This window comes from Xyrauchen texanus, chromosome 8 (assembly GCF_025860055.1).
Source record: "Xyrauchen texanus isolate HMW12.3.18 chromosome 8, RBS_HiC_50CHRs, whole genome shotgun sequence".
Taxonomy (NCBI): domain Eukaryota; kingdom Metazoa; phylum Chordata; class Actinopteri; order Cypriniformes; family Catostomidae; genus Xyrauchen; species Xyrauchen texanus.
This window is the reverse complement of record NC_068283.1, coordinates 48,411,541-48,432,019: the sequence shown is the minus strand read 5'-3', so window position 1 is coordinate 48,432,019 and position 20,479 is coordinate 48,411,541.

The window sequence follows — 20,479 nt, the reverse complement described above, 5'->3', positions numbered from 1 at the left end:
AACAAATCTTTAATATGACTCGGGAATACCGAGTTGTCTCGAATGTGCGCGCTCACTCGTTCACTAATCCCTATGGCATATCATATAATGCCAGTTTACACGGAATTTACCACCTAATTTACAATACAGAAAATATAATTAGGCAACTGGCTATTTGCAGGATAGTTAATGGAATTACTAAAAATAAAGCATATTCAGCTTAAACAACACTTCTCAGCGCGGTTCAGAGGATGAGAATTGTCCGACATCGTTTAAAATGGCGCGGCAGGAAGGTCAAAGCGTAAATCACAAATGTTTTAATAAGTTCGTTTTTTCATACTTAAATATCATGTATCAGTTTTTATTTTATTATGTCAAGTTAATTATGGTCAGACCCTACATACATTTTAAATACGATTTCAGTTAAATTAATTTATTATTAAATAAAATTTCTGTAACTTCGTGTAATTTCAAGTTATGACAAAGACAACCTTGTCCATTAGAGGCTATATATATATATATATATATATATATATATATATATATATATATATTATGATAAAACTGGAGAGGAAATACTTTAAGTAATTTCACTCACTCCCACAACAGCAACTGAAAAATACGTTGAATCTGGCATGTTTCATATTTACCAGAAGAGAGCCATAAAATAATGCCCCTCCCTCCACCACCTCCAGCTGCGCCACCACCGATTCCGGAACTCTTCAGGGTTGCCATCCATTTGCCAACATCGTACACAAACCAAACAAATGCCAGAAGAATCCAGAAAATGCCCGTAAGATTTTGCTATCTGGGTTGTAGTCTTCTGATGTCTGATTTCGTAGCTGCACCAAACCAGACAGTTATTGAAGTGCAGAGGACAGACTCAATGACTGCTGAGTAGAACTGTTTCAGCAGCACTGGTGGCAGGTTGAACTTCCTCAGCTGGCGAAGGACGTACAACCTCTGCTGGGCCTTTTTCACAATGGAGTCGATGTGTATCTCCCACTTCAGGTCCTGTGAGATGGTAGTGCCCAGGAACCTGAATGACTCCACTGCTGCCACAGTGCTGTTTAGAATGGTGAGGGGGGACAATGTTGGGGTGTTCCTCCTAAAGTACACAATCATCTCCACCGTTTCGAGCGTGTTCAGCTCCAGGTTGTTTTGACTGCACCAGACAGCCAGCCGTTCAACCTCCTTTCTATATGCAGACTCATCATCATCTCGGATGACAGTGGTGTCGTCTGCAAACTTCAGGAGCTTGACAGAGGGGTCCTTGGTGGTGCAGTCATTGGTGTACAGGGAGAAGAGTAGTGGGGAGAGCACACATCCCTGGGGGGCACCAGTGCTGATGGTACAGGTGGTGGAAGTGAATTTTCCCTGTCTCACAAGCTGCTGCCTGTCCGTCAGAAAGCTGGTAATCCACTGACAGGTAGAGGTGGGAACAGGGAGTTGGTTTAACTTAGTCCGGAGTATATCTGGTATGATTGTGTTGGAAGCCGAGCTGAAGTCCACAAAAGGATCCTTGTGTATGTCCCCGGTCTGTCCAGATGTTGCAGGACGTGATGCAAACCCATGTTGACTGCATCATCCACAGACCTGTTTGCTCGATAAGCAAATTGAAGGGGGTCCAGAAAGGGTCCAGTGATGTCCTTCAGGTGGGCCAACACCAGTCTCTCAAATGACTTCATGACCACAGATGTCAGGGCGACAGGTCTGTAGTCATTAAGTCCTGTGATTTTAGGTTTCTTAGGGACGGGGATAATAAATTAGTGTTTGAAGCAGCATGGGACTTCACACTGCTCCAGTGATCTATTGAAGATCTGAGTGAAGATGGGGGCCAGTTGGTTAGCACAGGAACGAAGGCAAGCTGGTGAGATGCCATCTGGGCCTGGAGCCTTCCTTGGCCTTTGCTTCCGAAAGACCCGGCACACATCGTCCTCACAGATCTTGACTGCAGGTAGTGTAGCAGGAGGGGGGAGGAGGGGGGTTGCAGGAGGTGTTAATGGTTGTGTGAAATGAAGGTCCGAGTGCATGTGGGGTGTGAAATCGGGCCTTTCAAATCTGCAGTAAAACACATTCAGGTCGTCAGCCAGTCGTTGGTCCACCACAGGGTTGGGGGTGGGAGTCCTGTAATTAGTAAGGCCACTCCACACTGATGCAGGGTCGTTAGCTGAAAACTTGCTTTTCAGCTTCTCAGAGTAGCTTCTTTTAGCCACTCTGATTTCCTTATTCAGTGTGTTCCTGGCCTGATTATACAAGACTCTATCCCCACCCCTGTAAGCCTCCTCTTTGGCATGACGAAGCTGTCTGAGTTTCCCTGTGAACCATGGTTTATCATTGTTGAATGACAAAAATGTCCTAGTAGGGATGCACATATCCTCACAGAAACTGATGTATGATGTAACAGTATCTGTGAGCTCGTCCAGGTCTGTAGCTGCAGCTTCAAAAACACTCCAATCAGTGCAGTCAAAGCAGGCTTGTAGTTCCAGCTCTGCTTCAATAGTCCATCTCCTTATAGTCCTTACAACTGGCTTTGTTGATTTTAATTTCTGCCTGTAGGTCGAGAGAAGATGAACCAGACAATGATCAGAGAGTCCCAAAGCTGCACGTGGGACAGAGCGATATGCATCCTTTAATGTTGTATAGCAGTGATCCAATATATTCCTGTCTCTGGTGGGGCATGTAATGTGCTGTCTGTATTTCGGTAGTTCGCGTGTGAGATTTGTTTTGTTAAAGTCCACAAGAATAATAATGACTGAGTCCGTGTGATGTTGTTCTGTGTCTGAGATTTGATCAGCCAGCTGTTGCAGCGCTAAGTTCCCAGACGCGTTTGGAGGAATGTAAACACTCACCAGAATAAACGGAGAAAACTCCCGCGGCGAGTAGAACGGCTTACAGTTAATAAAGAGCGCTTCCAGATTAGGACAGCACATCCTCTTTAATGTTGTTACATCTGTAAACCAAATTTCGTTGATGTAAAAGCATGTTCCACCACCTCTCGTTTTCCCCGTTAACTCCGCGATGCGATCCGCTCTGAACATCTGGAAGCCCGGCAGATGTAATGCGCTGTCCGGAATGGCTTCACTCAGCAAGGTTTCAGTGAAGCACAGTGCAGCAGACATGTCACAAGTAGCGTATATCCTCATGAAATATTTTAATATATTATTATATAAACCATAATATCCACTTCATCAACCTTTGTCCAAGCATCGATTTTTATTTTATTTATATCCCTGTAAGCAAACAGCGACAGATAAAATATTACGGGGAAACCCGCCACGGCAATAATTAGTTTCTCCTCCATGTTGTCTTCGGAACGAATGCTTGGTGGGAACCAAAGTTTACACGGTTGTGTTCTCTAGACTTCTCTAGAGTGGAGCACTTCTATATTCCAATAGGTTGCCGCCGAACCGCGTCACAGCTCATTACCATAATGTTGCCCGCACTTTAACTTTTTTTTTTATTTTTATTTTTTTATTTTTTATTGATGCATTCATTGATAAACAATATGGAAAACATATAATTCACAAAGGCAGACAATACCAGGGGAGCATAGGGCTAACAAAAAAATAAAAATACAAAAAACAAAAATCACAAATCAGCACTGAAAGATGTTAAACAGGGTAAATAGATGCAAGGTCTTGATAGCTTTCCTGTTTTTAGAGTATAGGATTGTCTTAATGTATTGTTTGACTTCGTTTTCAAAGATGGCAAAGGAAGGTTTATGGTTGGAGAACTTAGATTTGTGAATATGTGATTTTGCCAGCAATAGCATCAGATTGATGATATAGAAATGATTTGCCTTGATAGAAGGGTATATAAAAAACCAAACAATACATTGTCATAGGAAAGTGAGAATTCAGAGTCAATATATTGGGAGATAAATGTACAGATATCTTGCCAAAAAGTGCAAGAGTGGAGACAAGTCCAAAATAAATGATGCAGGTCTTCTTGAGCCATTTGACAAAATGAGCAGTCCACATCAATGTCCTTCTTATATCTTCGTAGAAATACCTTGGAGGGATAATAGCGATGCAACTTTTTAAAAGATACTTCCTTAATCTTATTTAAAATTAGGTATTTGGAAGGTAAGCACCAAATTTTCTTCCAGTCCAGATTTGGAGTAAGGTTATTCCAATAAGGAACAGCATTTGAAACAGAGACTATTTCTTTTTGAAACAGACTACTTATAGTTTGGTTATTGTTTCTCAAGTTAGGGGAGAAACAGGTCTGGCCAACAGTAGTCGCACAAGGATCCAGTGGCAGAAAAGTTGGTACAGATGCTGTATCGTTTCTAAGAAGCATTAGAGCACCAGAAGGGATTGCATCAAACACTACGGCATATTCCTTCGGTGGTATAGGAATACCATACTTGTCTAGAAGTTTGGAGTATCACATTAATTCACCACTAGAATTGAGGGGATGTTTAACCAGATAAACTCCATTGACAAACCAGTTTTCCAAGAATAATGATTTGTGTTTATATAATATGTCTCTGTTGTTCCAGATGTAGTACTTGTGAGGGGAAAAGTTGTGTTTATAAATTAAGGACCAGGAAAGAAGCAATTGTTTGTAAAATTTGATAGTTTTAAGGGGATTTTTTCAACATTATAGCTGCAAAGTAAGAGGAAATTAAGACCTCCAAGCTTTGAAAACAGGTAGTTGGGAATAAAATTCCAGATTGAGTTTGGATTTTTTAAAAACTGTTTTATCCAATTTATCTAAAAAGTATTGTTGAGGGTAAAGAAATCAAGAAAGTTTAGACCACCATTTACATAGATGTTCATTAATACTGATTTTCTAACATAATGGATTCTATTTCTCCATACAAAGTTGAATAGTAAGTTATTAATGACCGTGGAGGTCCGTTTGTTGACATCTAGAGATAAGGCTGCATAAGTAAGACGAGATATGCCCTCAGCTTTGGTTAGCAAAATTCTTCCTTTAAGAGATAAGTCTCTTTGAAGCCATAAATTAAATTTTCTCTGTACCTTTCCTACTATTGGGTCGAAATTTAAAGAGCATCTGGTGTCGTTGTTTTTGTTAATAACAATTCCAAGGTATGTGACAGACTCTTTCACTGGAATGGTAGAGATAGATGGAACGTTACAGTTTTTAAGGGCGAGCAGCTCACACTTATTGATATTTAAGTATAGATCAGAGGCTTTACAGAATGTCTTAATTGTATCAATAGCAACTGAAACCTGTGTGGCATCCTTTAAAAATAAGGTAGTATCGTCAGCTAGCTGACTAATGATTATTTCTTTTTTAGCTATTGTGATACCTTTCAAGTGGCTGGTCTTAATGAAATCAGAGAGTAATTGAGCACAGATCAGAAACAGGTATGGTGAGACAGGACACCCCTGCCTGACGCCACGCTTTAGGTCAAATCTAGGTGAGGTGCCTCCACACAGTCTAATTGAACAATTTGCATTCTTATATATGGTTTTAATGACTGTACAAAAGTAAGTGCCGAAGCCAAATTTATCTAAGGCCCGTAAGAGAAAGTTGTGTTCGACTGTGTCAAAAGCCTTGCAGAAATCTAGAAACAGTATATAGCCATCATTGTCACTAAGATCAGCATAATCAATGAGGTCCAGCACAAGCCTGATGTTATTGGATATATGTCTATGTCTCATAAACCCGGTTTGGTTTTCATCAATAATTTGGTCCAAAACAACTTTTAATCTTTTGGCAAAAACTAGAGCTAGGATTTTGTAATCATTATTAAGAAGGCAAATTGGCCGCCAGTTGTCAATGCATAGCGGGTCTTTCCTATGTTTTGGAATAAGTGTTATAAGTCCTTGAGATAGAGTGGGAGGGAGAGTTTGATTTTCAATGCTTTCTGTGTACACGTGGTGAAGGGGGCAAGTTGTTCTGCAAAAGCAATATAAAATTCAGAGGTTAAGCCATCAACACCTGGAGATTTGTTGAGTTTTAGATGATGAATGGCAGACAAGACTTCATCTGCAATTATTGGGCTACCACAAATATCTTTTTGGTCATTCAATATTGACTTTGTTTTAGTGAGGTTTCCTAAAAAAGTGTTAGCCGTTACCTCATTATACTGAGATTTATACAAATTTTTATAAAAGTTGGAGCAGTAATTAGCTATATTTTGGGGATCATCAGTAATAACACCATTAATGCTGAGTTTTTGAATAGAGTTGGATTTACTGCGGGATCGTTCTAATTGGAAGAAACAGGCAGTGTTTTGCTCTCCTTCCTCTAACCATCTACATCTTGACCTCACAAAGGCTCCTTCTGCTTTTGCTCTGTATATTTCATTCAAGTGATTTTGCAGTACAATTAAATCCTGTTTGTCATTTTCTGATAGACTTTCAGGCATAATCTGAAAGAGAGCAGTTATTCTGGTAATTATCCTTGTTTCCTCTGCTTTTCTGGATTTGGATAAAAAGTACTCTCTTAAGAATTTTGACACCTCAAATTTAAAGAGCTCCCAGTTTCTGGAAAAGAATTTTTCTATTAAAGCCTTGTTCCAGAAACAATGAATCATTGTTTGGACCTTCTTAATTACTAGGTCATGTTTTAAAGTAGAGTTATTAAGTTTCCAATAGTAGCCTCTTAATGATTGACTAGCTTTGGATCTAAAGGAGATTTGGAGTGACACAGCTCTGTGGTCTGTTAATGGAGTTGTTAGTATATCAACCATAATGCTATTACTATTTAGGAGGTCAGAAATTAACCAATAGTCAATATGTGAAATTGAAGTGCAAGCCTTGTTACTCCACCACGTATAGAGTTTAACATTAGGATTTTTTCCCCTCCATATATCTATCAAGTTAAATTTTTGCATGAATATCAACAAATTGGAAGATGAGGAATTTATTGAATTTGGAGGCCATCTGTCTAAGCAACCATTTAAAGCAATGTTGAAGTCACCACCCACCAGAAGCAGTACATTTGGGTATTTGGATAACCAATGTAAAAAACGGGATTCTAAAACATCAAGCAAAAAAACATTTTCGAGTCTGGTGTTATACCCATATAAGTTGGCAAGCAGGAGAATGTTGTTATCAATATTATGAATTAATAACATGTAACGGCCATTGGGGTCACTTTCTGAGTGCAAGACATCTCCATCAAAGTTATTCTTTAAGATAGCAACCCCTGCAGATCTTTCTGAACCGTGCGACAACCATATGTCATTTCCCCACTGAGTTTTCCAAAAGGCAGCATCATTTACCACTGAATGTGATTCCTGAAAAAAATTAAAATTAGATTTTTGCTGTTTTGCGAATAAAAACAGAGCTTTACGCTTAATATTCTCTCTTAGTCCCCTGGCATTGAGAGAAACAACTGATAAAGACAGTGTAATTAGTATTCAATTAAATATCTTAAACAACAACAACAAACAATTTTCATCCCTTAATAAAACTAAATTTAAGGACTTTAGACTAAACCAACCGGGAATGACATAGCCTTATTTTCACAGGGCTAACAGCTTTAAACGGAATTGTAGTCATACCTAAAAAACAGTTTTTATGCAAATTTTGAATTGTGACCGCAGACGTCCATCAGGGAGGTCTTGTAGTGTTCATCTGAGCCGGTGTCGGTTGTGCATGTAGTGGAGACAACGGTGGGCGTATCTCCTTGCCTTCTATTATCACGCGAATCCCCGCAAAGTGAGCTTTCTTTCCTTGTTTCTTGGCAGCATCGATCAGTGGCCAAAACTTCTCCTGCATTGCTTTGTCAGCCGCAGTTAGATCTTCTGTAAATCTCAGGTTATTCTCTTTGAGGAAGCTACAGCCCTTTGCCATTCTCCACACCAGGTCCCGCGCTGATCTGTTGGAGAAGCGGATGATGGTAGTCCTCGGTCTATTCTGCGCGTCGTTATAGCGACCCAGACGGTGAACCATGTCAATATTTTCTCTGATCTTTTCCTGCGTTTCCCCAACAACAGCACAGCAAATATCGGTAACTTTCTTCTTTATGTTTTCTTGCTTGTTCTCAGGGATACCATGGAGTCTGAGGTTCCATCTGCGCTGGTATCTTTCTGCCTCGTTAATTTTCAGTTCCACCTCGGTCAACTTCAGGATATTATTCTCACACGTGGTCTTTGTCGATCTTAAGTCTGTTTTCAAGCTTTCAATCTCAGTAAACATAAAGTCAATTGACTTTTTCAAGCCTTCGATGCTGACAGTGTTATGACTGATCATGCTCTCCAGGTTAATATAATAATATTGATAAGATAATGGCAGCAATGTTGTTTTGCAAATCAGTAAGAGTTAAGTCACCTTTGAGTCTCTTTCCCTCTGGTTTGGCAGGAGTATCTGGGTCGGACTCTGGCATGGGTGATAGCTCTGGGCTCTGGCTGCGAATGTTGGAGAAAGTATAGTCATGTTCACAGGGAACATGGGCAGCAGTTGTAGAACGAGCCTGGACACCAGTTGTTACAGCAGATGTCTTCGTGCCTTTAGGTGAGATTCTCGTCACGTTTTTGGTGGATAACATTTTGTCTTTATCTTTACGCTTAGCGCCGTGCTCAGATGAAGACATGTTGCAAGTTAGCTTAGCCGGAGATAAACAGAGTTGTGGTTAGCTGGCTACAGTGCTCAGCGATCTTTGATGAAGGTTGCAATATTGGCAAAGCACTTTCGCGGTTAATCCATGCGATACAGTACAAAGATGTTTTACAAGGTATTCTGGATTCAAATGGAGTTTGAAAAGATGATAATAAAGGATGAAAATTGAAAACGCCGATCAGCCACGAACTTTTGCGACTTTACTAGGCACCATCTTGCCCGTCGGAAAATCCTCACTTGAACTTTCATCTGACGCCCACACCGCCCAAGACTCGCCGCGCCGCTTCTCGCCGCCGAGAGACGCTGGCTGTCATTGAAAATTAATGACTTCCGGTCGATTTGACGCTATCGAAGCCTCTGGTGTGAACGCACGGTATGGCGGGACTTCCGTTCTACATCCTTTTCTACTTTTCTACCGTTCTACTTTTTTTTTTTTTTTTTTTTTTGAAAATATCAAGATTTACAAACAAACGTGGCTGCATAAAATCAGTTTCTTCGGAATAGGATACAGAGAAATATAGCGTGAAGGAGCAGCTCTTAATACAAACATAGGAAAATATATGTAGTCTTAGTAACAAAAATAAGGATGATTTATAAAAGGAAAGAGAAACATTCAAATAAAGACATTCAAATAAATAAACGGTAGGAAATTATAACATAAGGGGAGAATTCAGTCTTTGTTCAGCTATTTACCTCAGTTGGGAAGTGTTTTAGGTTATCATATATTTTTTTGTGCTTTAGGACCATTCAGAGTTTTTAAGGATTTTATATACAATTGAAATTAATAAAAAAAAACGACAAATTTGGGAGATGATTTCACAATTCTACATTTGTGAATGAAAAATTTAGCTAGACATACAATTGTATTACTACAGAGCTCATCACCCTTGCTTTGCAATATCAATCCAAATGTGATGTGGTCTCTGGAGATAGAGGTTGGGAATGAAGACATCTGTTGCTTAACCCATTTATATCACACCAAAATGTCTGTATCACATTACATGAGAAAAATACATGGTCCGTAGTTTCGACATCATTTTCACAGAATGTACATGTGTTATCACCTATACCAAAGCGAAGTCTCAGTAATTCTTTAGAGGGGTAAATGTTGTTCATTACACTGAAGTGAGTTTCTTTCACTTTGGGGGGTATAGGGAGTGTTAGATACATTCTTAGTTTAATAATTGAATCTTTATAACATTTTTGTAGGATGTTATTTTTATTTTGCCTTTCAGGGTAAAGGTATTCAGTAAAACAATTTCTAATAAAGTGATTATTGCATTTTCTATCCAGAACAAAGATCCCTTGAATTGATAGTGGGGCCAATTGTGGTTGTATTGGATTATATGCCAAAATATTTCTCGTTAGAAAGAGCACTACCCCAAGAATTTGTCTATGTAATTTAGTAAAGTCTGATTTTAAGGGTTTGAAATTATATTTGATGCAAAATTTTTCATAATTTAAAAAATGTCCGTTGGTATCCATTAAGTCGGCTATGGACCATATATTTCTCCCATAACAATCTTCAAAGAACAGAGATCTGTTGCGGTGCCAAACATATCTGTTGTTCCAGAGTACAGATGTGTGGGGTGAGAGTTATGTACATATAACATTTTATAATATAAGAGTGTTTGTCTGTGAAACTCTGACAATGTTATAGGTAATTTGTCAACATTAAAGTCCGCTCTAAGAAAAAATTTGAATCCTCCAATTTTCTTGAATAAGGTCTTTGGAATACAATACCAAAGTGTTTGATCCAAGATTTTAACCAATTTATTTTTAAGGTTCCATTAAGGCAGTCAAAATCAATAACTTAGTTCTCCATCCTTTGTGTCTTTAACCATACTGCTTTTCTTCATATAATGTGGTCTGTTTCTCCAAATGAAGTTTAGGTTGATTTGGTTGATCGATTTAATCAGTTTGTTGGGAATGGCATTGGAATAGGCTGGGTAAAAACATCTCGATAAACATGCCATCTTAGTTAGGTAAATTCAACCTAGTATTGATAGGTCCCTCTGTAGCCATATATTTACTACATTCAGAACTTGACTTTGTTTTTAGTCCTTGGAAAGGTAAATCCCCAGGTATTTAATTTCTGTTTTAATAGGGATATTACAGATGTCTTTCAGTGAAGTGTCGTGTACAGCCAGCAATTCACACTTTTTTAAGTTTAATGTTACGCCTGAGACTTTGGAGAATTTTTCAATTTTGGCAATAGTTGTTGAAATTTGGTATCTATCTTTTAAGAATATTGTTGTGCCATCTGCTAGTTGGCTGATGATTATGTCTGTGCCAAGTACATTAAGTTTTTTAAGTATCATTACAGTTCCCTTTACAAAAAGCTTCACTATGATGCTGTGCTGCTAAGCGCTATGGGGAACAACCCTAGTTGTGACCGAGCTGAATAATGTGTGTAACACGTCAATGAACATTGAACGGAATTTATAGCCTCGGCTGATGTAATCATTAGATGCACCTGCGGCCAGGCTATAAATGGATATGTCACCAGGTGTCGTCAGAAACTCTTTTTTTCAGAGCGATTCTGTTTCTGTGTGTTTTACAAACCCTGTCAAAACTTTCTTTCCTCTGTTAGGAGTTAGAATCAGTTAGACAGTGTGCAGTAAACTTTGTTCTTTGTTCTTTGTTCTGTTTTCTCTTCTGTTTAGAAAATATTATATATATATATATATATATATATATATATATATATATATATATATATATATATATATATATATATATAAAAAAAAGAGAGAATGACTAAAAGCCGCAAACGGTGCGTGTCCCCCTGTTCTCGCTCTATAGCTGAAGAGGACACACATCAGTTTTTGCTCTGTTTTTTTGGGGGTGCAGCAGTTGCAGCAGGGCGGGTGCGAGCACTGCGATTTGCTTTAACAGGCAAAGTGCTTCGCGCTCGCCTCGCTTGCTTCCGGGAGTCAGCACTCACGAAAAAAAAATAAAAAATAGATCATTCGTGGGGCTCTTGCATGGATTTGGCTGAGGAGCAAGAGACGGGTTGATCCCTTTCTCTCACTCTCTCCCCAAACCCAGCTGGTCCTTCACATGATCTCGAAGCGCGTTCCGACGCTTCTTCGGATCATGAGGAGGATCGCGATTCTCTTCCCGCCTCCGAGCTTTCCGTCCGCGATAAAAAATCTACGGAGGAATTGCTCGATGTTGTTACTCGTGCGGTTGCCAGATTGGACTGGCCACGCGAAAAAGAGACCCCAAACCCTCCAAATTAGGGGATAGATTTTATCTTCCAGTCTAAGAAAGGGAACGCCTCATGAGTCCCTTCCCTTCTTTGATAACCTCCATGAAGAGTTTTTTCGCTCATGGAGGAACCCCTAAAAAAAAATAAAAAATATATATATATATATATATATTTTCTTCCCGTGTTCACATACCCTCGACGTCGTTATATTCGACTATCATGGGTGCTGAGGCACGGGGGTATTCAGTGATGCTGCCGGTCGGAGAGACGCTTGCGGGCTATCTCTCGCCGGGCTCGGCATCATCACTTAAGAAGCCCTCTCTCCCCTCAAAGCCTTGTAGAACAACCTCCACTTTAGTGGGAAGGGCTTATCAAGCAGCAGGTCAGGCTGGTGCTGCTCTGCACACTATGCTGTTTTACAGGCGTACCAGGCTGACCTCCTGGACAACCTGAGTGTGGGTTCTGCGCTTGACGAGCAAGCCTCAGACCTGCCTCGGTCCTGTCTGAAGGGAGGCTCAAAAGCAGAGCGTGGCGAATCGTGCTCCTCCTCCCAGGGATTGGGGACAGTCTCGCCGCCCTCGCCAGCCCCCGAAGCAAGACCTCAGGACTATAATTTCTAGTAAGAGAAAACCCTGACGGTCTTGCGCCTAGATTAGGGGGTAGCTCCCTCGGGACGGGGCGTGCTTCACTTCACCCCTCCCGGTACCCCCTCGAAGCCCCTCCATTCCCGCCACCTCTTGGTGTTTCGGGTTGCAGAGGCTTCCGTCAAAATTGGGTGTTTTCGCTGTTCCTGCATTTTATTCAGGACGTGAAACACCCGACAACCCCTCAACAGGAAGTGTTAAAATCTAATACCCATTTCAGAGATCCTGGCAGTGTGGAAACTTCTGCCAGATATATTATTTTCTGTGGGTCTTATAAGGGCGTCAGGATTTAATTCACTCGCCGCTTTTCCGTGTTTCAACGGTGTGTTCTCACTACCGTAAACCGGATTTCTTTTATGTAAAAAAAATAAATAAACTCAAATCTCCTGGTTAAAGGGGCCATGGTATGTGTTCCCCTTCCAGAGAGAGAGTTAGGTTATTACACTAAATACTTGAGGGTGAGGGGTGGCGTCTGGCTTAGATCTTAGAAGCTTGAACTGCCCGTGGGTGTTCAAGTCCTAGATGATGCCTATCAAGACGGTCATGTCTCAAGCCCTACAACTCGTTTGGCTGGTCACCATCGATCTTGTGACGCACTTCTATACTTCATTTAGAAGTTCTGCCACAACATGGAAAGTTCCCACTGCAAAAAATGATTTTCTAGACAAGTATTTTTGTCTTGTATTCCTGTCAAATTATCTAAACTTTCTTAAAACACGATTTATTTACTTGTCAAGCAAAATGGGATAAGATATTAAGTCTTGTTTTAAGATAAATCTGACTAAATTTAGTGAACTTTAGACTCAAAACAAGAAAAAAATCTGCCAATGGGATAAGCAAAATAAACTTGTTTTCTCTTTAAATTAAGTTTATTTTGCTTACCCCATTGGCAGATTTTTTTTCTTGTTTTGAGTCTAAAGTTCACTAAATTTAGTCAAATTATGTAGACGACTGGCTGATCCTAGCGCAGTTCCAGGAACTGGCAGTTCAGTACAGGGACATCGTCTTATCTCATCTGTTTCTCTGGGGTTGAGGCTCAATGCCAAGAACACTGTCCTCTCTCCCACTCAGAACACTGTCTATCGGGGCATCGTATGGAGTTCAATCTCAATGCGGGCACAACTGTCTCCCGCTAGGATTGAGTCCATTCAGATCACCCTGAGCAAAGTCAGGCTAGGTCAAGGTTGCACTGTTATCAGTATCAATGATTTCCAGGTTTCAGGGCGACCGCGTCCTCTGTGATCCCTCTGGACCTTCTGCTCATGAGACCATTTTTGTTGTGGCCCAAAGCCAGGGGATTTCTTCCAAGGGCCAAAACCCCTAGGCTAATAAGGGTTAGGCACCTCAGGCTTCATTCCCTTTCTATGTGGTTCAGACCCCGGTTTTCTGCCTTGGGTCCCACTCTAGGTGCGTCTTGTTGTCGCAGGCTGCTAACGACAGACGCCTCCCTGATGGGCGGGGTAGCAGCCTTAAGTGGTCGTCCAGCATAAGGGGATAGGAGGGTCGTCAGCTCGGTTGTCACAGTCACTGTCTTGGGTTGATAGCTGTATTTCTGGCCCTGAAATACCACCTCCTGAGGCTGCCATGTCTTGGTGCGGGTGGACAATACAGCGGTAGCCTCTTACATAAATCATCATGGAGAGCCACGTTCTTGTCAGCTGTATTTCTGACATGTTGGATTCTCCTTAGGGCCCAGGGCAAGCTCCTGTCACTCAGGTCAGTTATATCCCTGGATGCCCGTATGTGGGAGCAAATTTACTGTCCAGACAGGAAATATACCAATGGGAGTTAAGAACTCCAACCTAAGGTAGTAGTTGCCCAGAGTTCACCAGCATGGGTTTTTGCCTCTTACTGATAACACCGTGCTGGCCGAACAGGGCTTGGTTCTCGGAGCTAATTTCTTCCCTCGACGGCTCGCCTTGGGCGATTCCGAACAGGAAGGATCTTTTATCTCAGGCACAGGGCAATATTTCATCCCTGCCCCGAATTGTGGAATCTTTCATGTTTGGCCCCTAACGGTACCAACTGTGGGACACAGGGCTTTCTCCTGAGGTTATCGAGACCTTTTTAAATGCCGGGCTTTTTCCACTTGGAACAAGTTTGGGTGAGATCTTAGGGCAGAAGAGGACCTCTCCACCCCTATGAATAGCGCAATGTCTCCTCTACTTCTCCCTGAAATCACCCAGCCCCCTTGGGTCTGGACGTTAAGACACATACATGACCCAGAATGTGTCTGTATGCTTTTCTTTCCCTGGTTTCTCTGCTCCCGGGAGTCTTGGCAATGTTCACCAGAAAGGGTCTTGCCTCCTTTTAATGGCGCTGTGCTGGCCCAACAGGATATGTTTCTCGGAGTTAATACCTCTCCTCGACGGCTCGCCTTGGGAGATTCCGAACAGGGAGGACTTCTCATCCTTGGCCCGAATTGTGAAACCTTTCATGTCTGGCCCCTAAGGGTACCAAATGAGGTTCACAGGGTTTTATCTTGAGGTTATCGAGACCATTTCAAGTGCTAGGGCTCCCTCCACTTGGAACTGATCTGGGTAGATTTTTCAGGGCAGAAGAGGACCTCTTCGCCTCTGTTGATAGCGCAATGTCTCCTCTACTTCTCCCAGAGTCGCCCAATCGCCCCTTGGGGGGGCTGATCGTGGTGACGCATACATAGCACAAATGCGCCTGCATGCGTTTCCTTCTACTAAAGTTCATATTACAGAACCAGCTAACTGCCAGTTTGCTTCAATTCTGGATTTTCTGAAGAACTGTCAGCTGGCACTTGCCTCGCCACTGCCAGGTTCTATGTGGCCACTGCGGTTTGCCACGGCTTGGTGGGCGGGGTGCCCTCTAAGAGGCATCCTCATTATTGCCCGGGCCTATGATGCGCGCGGTCAAGCTTCGCCAGTAGGTTTTAGGGCGCACTCTACCAGAGGGCTCTCCACCTCTAAAACCTTGGCTAGAGGTCTCCCTCTGCAGCAAGTTTGTGATGCGGCAGGTTGTCCTCTCCGCACACATTCATTAGATTTTTATAGTTTGGATGTTCTGCCACTCCAGGCTCTTATACCTTGAGTTGACATCTCAAGCTCATGTCTGGACAAGTTTGTGATGCGGCAGGCTTGTCCTCTCCGCTAACATTCATCAGCTTTTATGACAAGTTTGTGTTGCGATAGGGTCCTCTCCGCTCACATTCATCGAACTTTATGGGTTAGATGCTTTGCTACTCCGGACTCTTATGTCCTTGAGTCGACATCTCAGCCCATGCCTAAACAAGTTTGTGATGCGGCAGGTTGTCCTCTCCACACACATTCATTGGACTTTTATAGTTTGGATTTTCTGCACTCCGGGCTCTTATGCCCTTGAGTCGACATCTCAGCTCATAGTATTTCCATAGTATTTTTTTCCATACATTGTTTTTATGGCAGCCTCCATGGTGTTTTTTGGAGGGATACAAATGTTGGCAAATGTTCTTATGGTGAAGGCATTCCAAAAGGTAAAAACAATTTAGAACAATTATTCCCACCTAGTGCCCAGCATAATAAATGTATAATATATTGTATATATGACCTATACAATCTTTGTCCCACCTTTATTCCTTTCTGTGCATTCTTTTAAATAAACATTTTATTTCTCTAAACAAACAAAAGCTGAATCTTACACAAAATTATGCATTTATGTATGCACATTACCGACACTATCGGATGAGAACAAAACTTGAACTGAATTAAGCTGAATAATGACATTATTGTCTTCTGTAGGGTTAGGGTTAGGCATTTGAAGTCGCTTCATAATTGATGAACTGTGTAACATCACTTACTGAACTGAATTAGCACAGAACTGACTTAAGCTCATTTTTACACTATTGTCTGATGTAGAACTGCTTTACAGTTGAAATTTAATTCATAACTGAATAATTTTGATATTATACATATAACATTAACACTGTTATTTTAACATCTGTATTGTATAAAGTGCTTTATAAAAAAATGACTTGACAATAACCAAACAAGAAAAACACTTTACCAGTATGATGTTCTCGTTGTTCAGATTCCATGTTATCACAATTACTCTGTCTTCTTCTGTTTGTCCAAGGTCATCACCCTCATTCCACTCAACTGTGTCTTCCTTATCATCATCTACAAAGGTTTCAACTATGTTGTTCTGAAGCGGAGGAATCTGATTAGTCAAGTCAATGAACTCATTGCCTCGTTGAATATCACAGAGCTCATGTGAATGCTGTGGACTCTTTGGATGCAGCACACTATTATTCCACAAGTCATCAGTCTCCTCATTGCTTGAGCTGCTTATGAACCTTTGGACTGTGTGTGTTCTTTGGGTATCTTTCAATGGAGAAAGAGAGTTGTGTGAAGTGTTGGGTGTCTCCATGTCCATGGTCTTTGAGGTCAAATCAGTCTGTGGAACATCCTCCATTCTCCTTGTTCTCTGGGTGCTAGTTCTTACTCATTTATGAAGAATATCCAACAAAATTTTCAATGATTAACTATAAATTAAATTATAATTTACAACTCTTCTATCACTGTATTTAAAAATGATCCCAAAATGCATTCAAGTAACTAAAAGTTTAAACCTAAAGTCAAAGCCTTCATGATCTTACTAACCTTCCTCCTGGTGTCTCTGATAGATGAATGTCTGACATCTAATAATTGTGTCCTTGAATCCTCAGCATCACTGTCAAATCCATGGCTGGACAATTGTGCAGCAGGTCTTCCAGTGTCATCCTGTAGTAATGACTGTTCATTACATTCCTCTATATCTCCATCAGATAAAGAGACACACTTCTTGTTTAGTGCAAATGTAAAATCTCAGCACTTTCAGTCTGTTTCTGGACCTTCTGATGACTCCCCATTTGGGAAAAAAAAGGTTCTTTCCCATTTCCATAATTTGTAAAACAGTGGTCTTTCTTTGAACTGTCACGTGTCTTGTGCCACCACCGTTACTGGTCCTCACTTGCTGGTACCATTATGGCAGAAATGAAGCCATCCAATTTCAATTCTTCTGGAGGTTTTTTCTGCAAATACATTTTTGTGTCTTGCCATCGAATACTGTTGCTTAGGGAAGACACAGCCATGCAAAGCTTCAGCTGACTTTGATCCCAGCTTCCTTGCTTCAATTTTATCTCTCAAATTCTGTAACAGAGTTTCTTTATCAGAGCAGGCTGCTGTTTGTTGACAGAAGGAGAGGACAGCCAGTCGGTGACCATATGAACTGATATACTTTGCTATTTGCTCATCGGTCATAACAGAGAGCACAGATTTGTCAATCTGAAAATATAAAGAAGATTTTATATATTAGTTCTTAAAAGAACATAAATACTCCCATGAATTCATAATGCATGGATTAACACAGTCTAGACTTAACATTTAAATGTGTAACACTAACAATACATTTTTTGCTGAAAAATTGCAAACATTATGCCAATATTCAATATTATAATTCCAAAAATAGTTAATCTTAACTTGTAATTACAGTTAAGTGCATTGTGTGGTCCCCAACCTGCAGAATACAAGAGTTTAAAAATAAGAGGTATCATAATAATTAGTAAAAATTACCAAATTGTATTTAGAACTGCCCTGATAAAGCTATTTCACACAACATATATCTACATCTATTCCACAAGCATAATAAGAATACATTTTTTTTGTAATGGTTCAAAATGTTTGTTATTTTGATATGTTGCTGGATTGTTGATGATCAATGACTGTTTTTTCTTTCTGTTACACACGTCAAACCCCTACTTGTATCTGTCCACTAGTTACATCAAATTTAAAGCTTTTAAGCTGACTTTCAAGTCTGTCAATGGCACCCTCTTACCCAAATACACTCCTATAAGTGTATGAAACCTCTGAGCATCTACGGTCAGTGAACGAGCAGTGCCTGGTTGTTCCTCTAGTCTAGAACAAGGGACAAAATCTCACATTACTCTCACTATTCCTTTATGGTTTCCAATCTGCACCTGATTTGCTGTGATTAACACAACTTTCAAAACAGCTTTTAGACACACCTTTTAAACAATCACTTAACAGATTTTTTTAAACCACTCTTGTTCATTCTCATTTCTGCATTTTTAATTGTGCTCTAGCCTAGTCTATTTTGCTGCTACACGAACTTGTACTGCAGATATTGTTAATAGCTCTTATGATAAATGTATTGTTTCTCATTTTGTAAGTCACTTTGCTTAAAAGTTTCTGCTGAATTAATAAATGTAAATTTATAGTGGTGCACGGGTCTTTCAAGTAGTGCCTATATGAGGTTGAGATGCAGCTTTCACACTTTAAGTGACACATGCACAACTATTATAAAAGGTGCAAACATTCATTGATGCTCAAGAAGGCAACACATTATCTAAAACTATGCTCAAATAAAACTTTTCAGTATATGATCTGTGTAATTTATCTATGAGATAAATTATTATATTTAGTACTGTCCTACAAAATAATAGGTTTAAATAGATCATATCTGATATAAAATTTACCCTTGGTTATTAAAATACTGTGCTGCCTTCTTGAGCATCAATTAATGTTTGTAATATTTATGCACAAGTGAAAAGCTGTTATCAACATCATATAGACAGTGTATGGAACAGATAAACTGTGCAGAATATGCTGGAAATCCAAACAAACAAAGTGAAGAAGCTGGAGGAGTTTTCTTAGGAACAATAAGCATTTTTACTTCACAGGACAAAAAAATACAAAATAAAACCACAAAAAAAATATGGATCACTGATTATCTAAGAAAGCCAAGCATGACAATAACCAGGAGGATGCAAAGTTTTGAACAGGCACATTGTCTCATTTAGGTTATTGAGAATTAAATGTAAGTATCTCATATAAAACAGCTTCATCAGGACAGTAATAAATAAAAATAATGCAATTTTAATGACCCTGTAGTAGCAATAATCCTTCGTTACTGTCTCATTTCTCTCTCGGGCAAAGAACTGACTCGGGTCTTCATTCAAGTTTCAATCGTTTACTGAAAATTCTTGCACAATTAACAGAAACAAAATTAAACTGCGGTCAAAAACTGTGTTGCTCTGTCTTTCTTATGTTCTTAAGGAAACGTGCCAATCAAGGAGGAAATGCCCCATCTAAAACGCGTTAAGACAGTCCATTAAAAAAACGCAAACCATTATTCAGTAAACAGTGGGGGGTGCTTGACAAATGTACATAGATAACATAAACCTAAACCAATTTAAATATCTACTCAAATGCTTATACCTTTAGTGTTACATTTTAATTATTCCAATTATGGCTCTTACATCCCTTAATTGTATAGGCAGACAAACTATATCAATTAACAAACTTGATTATCTAGAGCCATAAACCTTTAGAGTCTTTGGAGTCACAACTTGAACTTCCATTCAATCTACCGTAAGACAGCTTCTTGTGGAAGACATATCTTAGAGATGGGTCGATTCAGTGTGCTACTTTTCATCTTAACACACACACACTGCAAACATTTCCCTTAGAATATGGCATTGTCTTGATGATGCGACCTATCATCCATGAAATCAGAGGTGCATTAAAATCCATAATCAGAACTATGTCTCCAGTCTCAAAGTTTCTTTTCAGCCTGGACCATCGCTGACGTTCCTGCAGGAGAGGCAAGTATTCCAGCGTCCACCGATGCCAGAAAATATCCACCAGGTATTGAACTTGTTTCCATCTACGTCTTTCATAGATGTCCTCTTTTTTTAACACACCTGGAGGTAAGGCTGGTTGTTTCCTCATCAACAACAGATGGTTAGGGGTCAAGGCTTCGAGGTCGTTAAGGTCATCAGAAGTTTTGGTAATGGGTCTATCATTGATGACTGATTCCACCTCACACAATAGGGTATGTAAGCCATCATCGTCCAAAACTTGCTGTTTTAGTACAGAATTCAGAACCTTTCTCACAGAGCGAATCTGACGTTCCCAGGCTCCGCCATGTTGAGATGCGCCAGGAGTGTTAAATATCCACTGAATTTCTCTTTTTAACATCTCTTATTCAAGTTCTGCAATGCTTCACGCAATTCCTTTTCAACTCCTGTGACGTTTGTTCCAATATATGGGAACTCCACAGCTATCCCTCCAAACATTGTAACCCTGCAG